The 11,465-nt window shown below is 29.6% G+C and overlaps 2 long non-coding RNA genes across 12 annotated transcripts; both read right to left on the bottom strand.

The window, feature by feature from the left end:
• Positions 1 to 927: 927 nt before the first annotated feature.
• On the bottom strand, positions 928 to 4,540 carry LOC107639640 (uncharacterized). Of its 11 annotated transcripts, XR_015880586.1 has the most exons (10): positions 3,974 to 4,532; positions 3,581 to 3,711; positions 3,330 to 3,487; positions 3,057 to 3,182; positions 2,753 to 2,902; positions 2,061 to 2,211; positions 1,636 to 1,674; positions 1,474 to 1,538; positions 1,318 to 1,380; positions 928 to 1,158 (listed from the first exon to the last, which is right to left on the bottom strand). It is a non-coding gene; the product is annotated as an uncharacterized LOC107639640 (long non-coding RNA). The 11 variants fall into 11 exon arrangements; XR_015880594.1 differs by having other exon boundaries at positions 928 to 1,380; positions 1,636 to 2,525; positions 2,639 to 2,902; positions 3,974 to 4,539; XR_015880595.1 differs by having other exon boundaries at positions 928 to 1,538; positions 2,061 to 2,525; positions 2,639 to 2,902; positions 3,974 to 4,535.
• Positions 4,541 to 5,996: 1,456 nt separating this feature from the next.
• On the bottom strand, positions 5,997 to 9,221 carry LOC107639642 (uncharacterized). Its single transcript, XR_001620253.3, has 4 exons — positions 8,690 to 9,221; positions 8,421 to 8,474; positions 6,604 to 6,703; positions 5,997 to 6,188 (listed from the first exon to the last, which is right to left on the bottom strand). It is a non-coding gene; the product is annotated as an uncharacterized LOC107639642 (long non-coding RNA).
• Between the last annotated feature and the right edge of the window lie 2,244 nt (positions 9,222 to 11,465).

Genomic DNA, 11,465 nt, shown 5'->3' with positions numbered 1-11,465 from the left:
TGAAGAAAATCTAACTTGTCTTGATAACCTTGAATTGAATAAATTCAGTTACATGGCTTCTATATAATTGGGCTAAATTTGTTATATAGGAAGGGGAGGAGGGAGGAAGAGGTTTGAAATTCAAATATATGGACTAATTTGATATTTTATATAGATATGAGACGAATTAAAAATATGCAATATATTACATACGAATTGCAATTATTTTTTATTTTTCGAAAACACAAAACCATTTCAACAAATTGTGGTAATTTTTAATTTGTAATTAATTTTCTCTTTATTTTTTGTAAACACAAAATAGACTTGGCGTATTATTATAGTGAGAAGAATTTTCTTATAATTAAAAAAGAAAAAACAGTCCGGGACGAATTTTCAGTACGGGAGGACCGTTTTGCCATTTTCAGTGGAGGTGTTTTGTAATTCTTTGATTAAAAAATATAAAGCAAAGTCAAAAAGGGGGCAAAGAGGGTCTTCTTCCTTAATATTCTTTGTTGAGTTTTTTCTTCCTCGTTTGCAAGTTTTTCTATGAGCTTTTTCTTCTTTCCGTGAGAGATGACGTAAATATTACAAGATTTTTGTTTATTTATGATAAAAAAAAATTTATTTGTGAAGGTTTATAACTTATTAAATAATTGTAAGAGTTTTGGAATTTTTTAAAAGTTTTGTACGTGTTTAGTGGAGATTTTATATTATACTTTTGTGACAGTTTTAAATTATTTTTGTGGCAGTTTAATACTCTCACAAATTAATTTTTTTAATTTAACAAAAATTAATTATTTTGTGAGATTTTTAAACTTTCACAAATTCTATAATTATTTTTTTTTTTAATTTTAAATCATTCACTAATCTCATCTCATTTACATACTCTCAAATTAAAAATTTATTTTTTAATATCAAAATTTAAAAACTAAATCTTTTATAACACAATTCCTCAATATAAGACATAACTCTATATATAAAAAAATTCTCTGTCAATAATTCCAAACATAATTGCATATGGTATTGTTCTACATAACTATTACTGTTTTTCTTTAAAAAATAAAATAAAACAACAACTTCAATATTCAATATCATCTAATTACATAAAGTCTCAAATATTTCAGAATGTACTAACAATCTTTGACACGATAACATTTCATCATCAATGACTTGCATTGTCTTCATCAATATGCAAAATACAATAAAATTGTTTTCAATTATCATCCCTTTTGAAAGGAGAAACATGGATAAAGTATAGATGCTTCTGCATAGTTCAGGAATCAAGAGTAGAATAACATTTCTGGATGTCAAACTCAAAGCATTCATCCTAATAAATACCTTTCAGGCTGAAAGTTGCAACCTAGGCCACAAGCACGACAATAACGAACAATGTAGTCAAACCTGAAAATCATGAATTTTATAGTACTATTATAAAAAGCACACATATCAATAACAGTCATACAAGACGAGGAAGAAAGGCAGAAAAGTATGTACTTATCAACATCAATTCTATTGCGACCATTTGCCACAATATCATACAAGAACGGGTTTTCCTTTGCCTAAGAAACTCAAAATGGAAATTTTAGGAGTAGTAAGATGGTAGAAAGCAAATAAATAACATCCAGAAGAGAGACAATTAGAATTAGGTAGACCTACATTTTGTGTAGGATTGCTACAGCTTGAAGTGATCATTTTCTGCTACAACTTAAAACCGTATCAGAATTCCTTGTCTATAAACTAGAATTTTCTAACTATAGATGTGTTATATGTACAGAAAGAGAAACATAAGAACCTTAACAAATAAAATAGTTCAAGAAGCCAAAACATATTAGATTACAAAGTAGCAAAAATGTAATGATGTTAATATGGTCCTAAAAATAGAGTATCATTGACTCCAAGAATTTTTTTGTAACATCATGCGGTAATCCTTCAAGTTTCCAAGGTATACTTCTTTGTGATGCCGGTTTGAAACATAAAAAACATGCAATATTAAATTGTATATGAATTGAAGGATCTATTATAGTACTCAATTAAAGAAAAAGAAGAAGAAAATGCTAACTATGATGCTAATTGGAAAGTACCTTTAACATCAAAGAATGCTTGTTGATTGTGCTTGTGCCTCCACCAAAAAACAAGGTTAAAACCGAGTAACTATGAGGCAAAGACATCCAAGACTCAAGCCAAAAGCAATTGCCATTTTATAATATTTTGGTTTGCTTGATGGTAACACATCTAAGGAAGAAGCAAATTATTGATGTCAGCATGAAAACAATGACACAATTTCACAATTAATTCGAAAAAAGATGAAATACTTGAGATAGTTTGATTCTTTTCCAGTTGCACAAACAAGAGGATTTCCAACAATGCTAAAAAAGTATTAATAGGAAAAATAAAAACATTCTCTTGTGTTAGTACTGAATTTTTTGGTTTCTTGAAGCCTATTAGAAACAAATGCACCATATAATCAAGGAAAAGAGATTTATTACTTGAAGGATTTAGCTAAAATTCTTAGTATAGGGCCACTGATATTATTGTAGGACAAGTCACTGAAATTGATAATCACAAAAACAAGATAATCATAATTAGAATAAGACAAAACTTTAAAAACAGAATTATTAATACACAAAAAGAAATAAAAAAAAAGTTCAATAAATATTACAGAAAAGTAAGCTGTGTCATATTAGCCAATGATTCTGACAGTTCACCATGAAAATTGTTTTTATTGAGCCTCCTGAAAACAATTTAAGCAAATTAAACTCAAGACTTTTAGTACCTGTTGCTTCTTAATTTTGGATTGCATATACTCAATTATCCATCAATAGTCCAATTAGGAATGGCATCAATCTTGGATGTCAAGGGGAACAAATCTCAACAACTCCACGATTGCCCCTTGCAGCCGCAACTTGTATTGGCTTAACACCATCTTGAAATGCAAACAGATTCAAATTTTACTCCAAATATTAACAAAATGATACTGAAAGTTTGGATAGATCATGGAGACACAAACTAAATGATTGCTAAGCTCCTAAAAGAAGATGGTGATAAGCGAAAAAGATAATACAATATTTGTCTCTCACCTCATCGAACACATTAGGATCAGCTCCAACTTTCAATAAGCAATTTATAATTTTCAGTCTGCCATTATCAGTTGTAATATGTAAAGGAGTTGCTCCACCAGCACTAATATTTACTTTTGCACCCGCCTGCATACAATAAAATTCAAATATTAGGATATAGGAACAAGCACAAGACAAAAATCATAGGGAAAAAAGTAACATGTTACTAACAGATATATACCAAATAGGAAGTAATCAAGGCTTTTATTGGGAAAAAATTCATAGATAAGTAACCTTTCACTTCCTTTCAAGCAAAAACCAAGAAGCTTCACTAAATTTTGGTGTTGAAACTCAGCTAATAACTACACTTCATTCCCGAATTTCATATCTCCTTGGCTTGAGTCCTTTGATAACCTCTTCACAGCAATCATTTGTCCATTGGAGAGCTTACCCTGAGAATATATCAGACTATGTTTTGACCAAATAAAAAATAAAATAAAATAAAAAGAAATGATCTCTATTGGAGTGAAATAGCAGTATTTTACCTTATAAACAGATCCAAATCCACTTTCTCCTAGTTTTTTAGAATATGAGAAATCCTCTGTAGCAACTCATATAGTATCAAAGGAGAACTGTAATGATTCATCAGCTATGATTTCTTCATCCGAATCATCAGCTTCACAATTGAAACAAGGATAACTAGTGAGTTAATAGTTTAGTACACTTACATCTCTTAAGGTAGAACTAGAATAGAAAGGCTATTGAATTCCCCTGTTTTTTCTTTTCTTCCCTTACAACAAATAATGATTGAGTAATTAATGCGTGGAATCATTCTAAGATTTTATGGAAACAATTTGGTTGCCACAATGTTGCCACTTCAAATTTTAGGAGCATATGCATCACAAAATTAAGCAAAGTAGTCAACACTCAACACTTACTTTGAAAATTCTTTCTTGAATAGACATACACAGAACTAAGCACCAAAATAGCAGCAATAGCAGCAACAGCAACAACAACTATGATGACAGTGGTTCGTGATGTATTGCTACCTTTTCTTGCACAAATCAGCTTCTTCGGTTAGATATTTCATTACTTAAATACACAGAGAAGAAATAGTAACTAAATTCCTCGGTGATGTATTCAAAATCATGTATTCCCCTTACTGGTTTATCATCATAAGCTTTTCATTGATTTCTGAAATAGAAGGAGACAACGGAGTGATATAGAAGCTTGATGGCAACAACGACGAGGACAGGAATGGCAACAGCGATGAGGTTACTCTCCCTCTGACCTTAGACGCTACGGCAAGCTTGATGGTGACAATGGCGAAGAGATGAATACGGTGGCGGCGAGTAGATCTAGGATTTCATTCTCACTCTTTTTCCTCTTCTAATTTTTTGGACAAATTTTTGTTTGGAGTTAAATTTTCTTAGGTTTAATCAGAGTAGGTTAGGGACTGGCTATTTGTTTGGGCAATTGGACTTAGAAATTTAAACTAGCATTAATTAATGGGGTCATATTTTGCCATAAATAAAATATGTTATGGAGGTTTTTTAAAACTTCCACACAAAATTTCCATAAACAAGTAGAAATCTTATAGTAAAATTTGCTTGAGTGAGTTGAATAAGAATATAAAATGGAGGACGATATTAGTTTGAGAATATATTACAATGGTCAGATTTTATTTTAAACATTTAAGGGAGCGAGTTTTTTTTTGTAAGGATCTATGTGTTATTGTTCCTTTCGCAATATTGTTTGAGGAACTTAATGAGTATACTTAGTCAAAGCATAGAATACAAAATATTAAAGAGAGTGACAAATATTCAGTATAAATAGCCTGTGTTAGTATTTGGTGATTTCATTCAATTTCAAACGAGGTATGTGATTGATGAAATAAGTATGCAAGCGATGTTTTCGATCTACTATCATACTAGCACAAGTGTTTGTCATCGGATTATATGTTGAATTTGAATATTTGATTATTGGAGTTAATTTACCTTAACCAAACATAGATGGACCTGATTATAACAGTGATAGCAAGAAGATTTTGAAGGCAATTATCAAATTGTTGATCCAATTGAAAGGAACATTAAGCTGATATAATGACATTAGTAAATATAGTAAATGTAGCAAATGCACTAACAAACTAACATGTATTTAGGGAGCTACCTTTTATGTGTGTTGGATTTTGATGTTATGTATACATTAGAGTTATTTTAAGTGTGTGAATGCAGGTATATAAACTTGTTATTTATATTGTAGACTTATATCATGTGTAAACTATTGTTGGTAATTTTAGATTTATAAAGCAATTGCAACATAATATGATGAAGTTGTAAGCTGCATATTTTGTGTTGAACAATGAATTATTTTCAAAGTGTTTTTAACTTTCAAATTTTTTTAATCTTATGTAGTAGATTATAGCAGTTTTAAACCGTTATTATTTTTTTTAAGAGGTAAATACTAAATTAGCACCTAAAAGATTCTAGCGCTGACAAAATGCAATACAAGAAAAAGTAATATTTGTAACAATAAAAATTGTTACAAAAAATCTGAATTTCGAAACAAAAAGAATTTATAACAAAAAAGGGACTGTTGCAGTATGTCCCGTTACAAAAAATTTTTGTAACAAAAAATAAAACTGTTACAATATAAAGTAATATTTTGTAATAATTTTTTCAATACAAAAACCAAAATTTGTTATAAAAGTGATAACAATTTTAGACCTTTAAAATATTTTCTGTAACAATATATTTTTCCTATCATAAAATTTTCTTACAAAATACAACTTGATTTTGTAACATTTTTTTCTTTAGTTGCAAAAGCACAACATTTATTTTGTAATATTTTTTTAATACAAATTACATACATAATTTACCAAATTATTTTTTTAATAAACTGATATATTAACTAATTTACTGAGCAAGTCAACATTTAAATAGTATGTAATAACATAGATAATTCAAAAATGCTTCATTTAACTAAGATTATTTTAAAACAAAATAACATTAGTATCTCCATTGATTAGTTCCACAAGTTATATTTCTTTCACAAATTCAACCAAAAGTTAAAAGTCTAACACAGACTAGTATCTCTATGAATCAAAATATTCTTGAGTCATTTAGGTAGCATGTTGTCACCATTTTAACACTCCTGTAAATGAGAAAAATCAAAACAAAAATTAGAAACAAGATATAACACTAATTACAATTTTTTTCATTCTTTTATTCAAAATTTTTAGAAAAAATTTGACAAAACTTCTCCTAAAACTTGGATATATCCACCGTCTACGGTTCCATAAAAAACAACCAATTCATCACTTATTCCTCATCCAATACACAACCAAATTTATCAAACCAAGTAATAGGATATTTATCATTTCTCAACCATGACACAACTAAAATGTAATAAATAGATCCGTACACAATTAAAATAGACTAATAATATATCAATCATCTATGAATATGTATTAAAATCATAAGCAATTTTACATCACTACAAGAAATACTGTTAAAATCGATGGCCAAATCAATGGCAAAGTTGTCTAAAACAAAGTAAGAAGTAATACCGAACACCAGCTTTAATATCCCAACTCCTTTAATAACTGGCAGTGGCCCTATATTGATCACGCAATGCATGTCTTCCAATGTATATTTGCTTTGTCCAGCCTGAAAATATTTAGATCATTACAATTTACAAAATGCGTGTCTTCCAATGAGTTCTCTGAAGACAATTCCTAAAAGTTTTTCCAAAAGCAACCGGTAAGAACAAAATATATTGTTAGACTCAGCTATCATTTAGTAGCCACTAATTTCCTGACCAAAAACTTATGAACTGATCAGTAGTTCATATTTCATAAACAATAATCAACAAAAAAATAAGTTGAGTTACCATTCAAAATATTATTAATTGTCTCATTTGAACTCTTCCACATTTGCTTGAGGTCATATTCCTTCACTCGAGCCTCATTTGTCAATATAATAGTACAATACTAATATAAGTTCTGCAAACATGTACCTCACCATGTAGCAATTCATGCAATAGAATTTTTAATCAACCAATGCATAATAGTACGTTCCCATACTTCTCAATTATCAAATGTATATATATATTCAAACAAACACAAATGAGTATTCTAGAAGGAACACACTACTATATATAAGAAAAATATTAGTATAGCATTAAGGGTGGATGATGGATAAAGGTAGTTGCAGAGCAGCAGTGCCTAAAATGCTCAATTTTATTCTAATCATAGTGCTTTAATACTATATATACATGTATATATCAACACCGATAAAACACTTTTACTTTCCTTTTAGTTCCATAGTGTTTTCAATTAAACTTTTCAATACTATATATACATGTATATATCAACGCTGATAAAATCACCATATATGTTTTCAATATCTTTAAAACTTTATTTTATATAAACATCTACTCCATATTATTATTGGATTTTGGTACAATAACTCTCCACTTCAAAACTTTTTTTTGCATGCATCCACGTGCACATTAATATTACACACATGCACCAACATAACATGCATGAGGAATGCGTACACTAAGACACTGGTGAAATGAGAGATAATAGCAATGAGTTTTATCATAATTCACAACAACATGAAATGCTGCTATGAAATCGTATTTGTATAGGTAATTTTTCATTGTTATGCAGTTGGGATAATTATTAACATCATGAGAACATGTATCTAGCAATAGCAAACAGCTAAGAAAGGTTTATAATTAATTTTAGTTTCTTTTTTTTATTTACTTTGAAATTTGTAGGTACTTGCTTTGTAAGTTTGAGACAATACACAGAGTTTTGAATTCTGAACTCAAGCTATAGCAAGTGGGTCATGAAATCATGTATAGTTTCTAACACTGCTGTAATTTTGTTATGGTATTTTAGTTAAGATGACTATTAGTTTTACAGAAACCAGTTTTAATATTGATTATGGACTAGTTCTTTAGTATTGAATAAGCTCTAAATTGGTTCAAAACCAGCCCATCTAATTTTTAACCAGCTAAAAATTGGTTATCTATTTTTCTGAACTTGCATCCAAGTATAGGGAATTCATGATGTTAATGTTAGTTGTGCTTATTTGTGCAGAATAAAGCAATTCATAAATTTAGGCATGTTGAGATTGGAAGAACTAAAAAATAGATTAGCAAACAGATTATAGAACAATATGTTCATAGGCAACAAGAATATCAAAAAACAAAACTTGCTCAAATCAGAGTATTGTCAAACTTGCTCAATGTATCTACTATTCAAATCATCATATTGCTGGTCCAAACATGAAAAAAAATATCAAGAAAAATAAGAACACACAGGTGAACAATATCAACTGCAGATATAACTATTGGATTTTTAAGAAAATCAACCTTCTGATGATTTTCTATAGTCAGCCCCATCTGCTCAATCTGATTTGCCATGGCCTAAACAGTGAAAAATGACAATTTTATGAACAATCATTTTATCATATGAATACAAATTATGGGAAACCAACCTTATTAACCATCAAAGATCAGAAGTTGGGCCAAATCAATATTCAAATCAAAATAGAAATCAAATCGATTATACCAAATCAATATTCAAATCAAAACAAAAATCAAATCAATTAAAATCACAAAATAAGAGACACTTGAGTTACCTAATTAGAGGTTGGGCCACAACGAGGAGGCAGAGAATTAATGATAAGGCGCGATTTAAAAGGAGCGACATCCAGAGGGGCAGACAACGGCGTGACAATAGAAGCAGAAGAGGTGACACCCACAAACGACGAGGGCAAGCATCGATGGTGACGACGGCGATGACGGTTTCGTGCAGCTCCAATAGTGACGACGGCGACGGAGCTGGCAGTGATGAGGGCAGCCAGGCTCCTTTTCAGTGGCGGCAACCCTACTTCCTCTCTCCCTCGTAAGTTCGCCTCTCTCTCTCTCTCCTCGCGTTATGACTCTCCCGGCGGCGACACGACGGCGGCGATAGTGGCAGTGACATCCACTGGTGTCGTCTCCCCTTTTTTCCCTCTCGTACCTTCTCCTTCTTCCCCCCTCGAGCTCCCCCCCCTCTCTCTTTTCTTTCCTTTTTTTTCATGTGTGTGTGTATGGTGAAGGGATGAGTGTGTGTGTTGGGGGGGGCGGCTGGGGAAAAAGGTGATGGTTAGGGTTAGGATTTGGAAGTATGTGTAAATTAGGTTTCTATTTGGAAATTTTAATAAAATTAGGGTATAGAGTAAGTATTTTTAATAAAACTAGGAATAATCAAATTACTAAAGTTTTAAATTCTAAATAAAAGAATATCCAAATATTTATAAAAATTATGAGTTCTAATTAATTTTAAACTCAAAATCTCATAACTTTGATTTAATTATTTTTTGGTAAATAATTTTTTGAAAATATAACTATGAATTACTATAATAAATTACAAATAATTTATTATTTATTTTTTAACAATCGGGGGTCTTACAGGCTTAATGATGAGTGTTGGGTTATGGTACGTTTAGGACTAATAGAGAGAGAAAAAAAACCAAAGCTCTATATTTTGTTCTTAAGAGAGTTTTTTAAAAATTTGTTTAAGTGTAAAAATATGTTAAATTTTAGAGCGGTAATGAAACAAAAAATAATATTTGTTATAAATTTATTTTAAATAAGAGAAGGAGGGTGACCTAGTGAGGCAGTGATGACGGTTCTACCTTTTGCAAGAAGACAATAACCTTGAGTGTGAGAGGTAGAGCCGTGGAGACAATGAGAGTGGACGAAGGTGGCAAACAGCAGAATAAAGAGTGAAAGTGAGGGTTAGAATTAGAGTTTTTATTTTTATATTTATTTTTATTTTTAAATTTTAACTATTTTTATTTATGTTTAACAAATAAATTTTTTTAGTTTAAAAAATTAATTTTTAGTCAATATTTAAGACTTAATTATTAGTAAAAATTATATATTAATTTTATTAAAAAATATAAAAAATATATATATTATTTTTAAAAATTAATCATTTAATTTTTAATTTTTTATATAAAATAATTAATTAATACAAATAATATTTTAAAGAATTAAATTTTTGAAACAAAGTAGAATTATCTTAAAGATTTTAAAAATAATTTTTTTTAGTTACAAAATTTCTTGTATTTTGTGACAAACAAGTAACTTGTTATAAATAATATTAAATTTTGAGACAAATTAATTTTTTGTTACAAAATAATTGAAGTTTTTGAAACAAATGGATATTTAGTTACAAAATATTTTGAACTTTACAAACAACTTTATTTTTGTTACATAATATTATAAAATTTTACAACAAAACACCGGTTCATTACAAGAGCCAATATAATTTGTAACAAAAAAATCAAGTCGTTACAAAATATCAAAACGTTTTGTAACAAATTGTATTGTTGTTACAAAACATTATTATTATGTAACAATCACTAATTTTTGTTAAAAAAAACTAATTTTTTGTAACAATTTTAAATTTGTTACAAAGTTTTTGTTACAAATGTTTCATTTTCCTGTAGTGATGGTATCTAACTTTTGTTATTGACAAAATAACCTTTGAAAGATTTTAAAATTTGACAAAAACATCTAAACGTGAAAGCATGACGTCACATTGAACAAGACACTAATATGACAATGGGAAGAGCTTTAGTGATGGTGGCAGAGAGTTCCGATGACGTTTCCGGCAAGGAGGGGAGCTTGCAGTTGCGACAATGGCGTTTTCGCATCTCATTCTCTCAGTCTCGCATCCTACCCCTCGTTCGTCTTTCTCTCTTCTTCTCTAACTTGAATAAGAAGAGAAGATCCAGAGAGAAATAGAAGAGAGAAGAAGAAAAAGGAGAGAAGCGAAAGAAGAGGACGCCGGTGGTGTAAGAACCGCGATTAATTCACCGTTTAAATAAATAATTAAATTTTTCAAAATAGGTTCCAAAAATTTAGAATGTGAATTAGAAAATTTAAATATGATATTTGGACTCAATAGATTTTTCTGAGTTAAGGAAATGTAATTTTCTGCGAAAAGTCGCGCAAAAACTTGAACCGATAAATTAACCGGCAGTATCGGCTTAAATCTGTCCAGTACTGTGCAAGAATAATAAAAACAGTAGAAAACCTTAGGAAAATATTAGAATTGAAAACCGAGTATTAATTTTAAGGATTTTTTTTCAGAAATAAAATAAAAAAAATTCATATTTCCTCAAACACCATTTTTGAACTTTAATTTCCCAAATACGATTTTTTTTTTTTTTAGTTTAGAGCAAGTTTCGCCGCACCCCAGTGAACTCCCTTCAAATATTTTAAACTCCACGTTTTTAATCCATTTTAATCCATTATCATCATCTCCAAATTGTATATATCTACAAACAGTATATAGAGTACACAAAAACACACAGACCACAAACATGGCTTCTTCAAAGATTTTTAAATTAAAAATTAAAA

Source organism: Arachis ipaensis, chromosome B4, assembly GCF_059453495.1.
Source record: "Arachis ipaensis isolate K30076 ecotype BB chromosome B4, ASM5945349v1, whole genome shotgun sequence".
In the NCBI taxonomy this organism is placed as follows: domain Eukaryota; kingdom Viridiplantae; phylum Streptophyta; class Magnoliopsida; order Fabales; family Fabaceae; genus Arachis; species Arachis ipaensis.
This window is presented reverse-complemented; position numbering and strand designations above follow the sequence as displayed.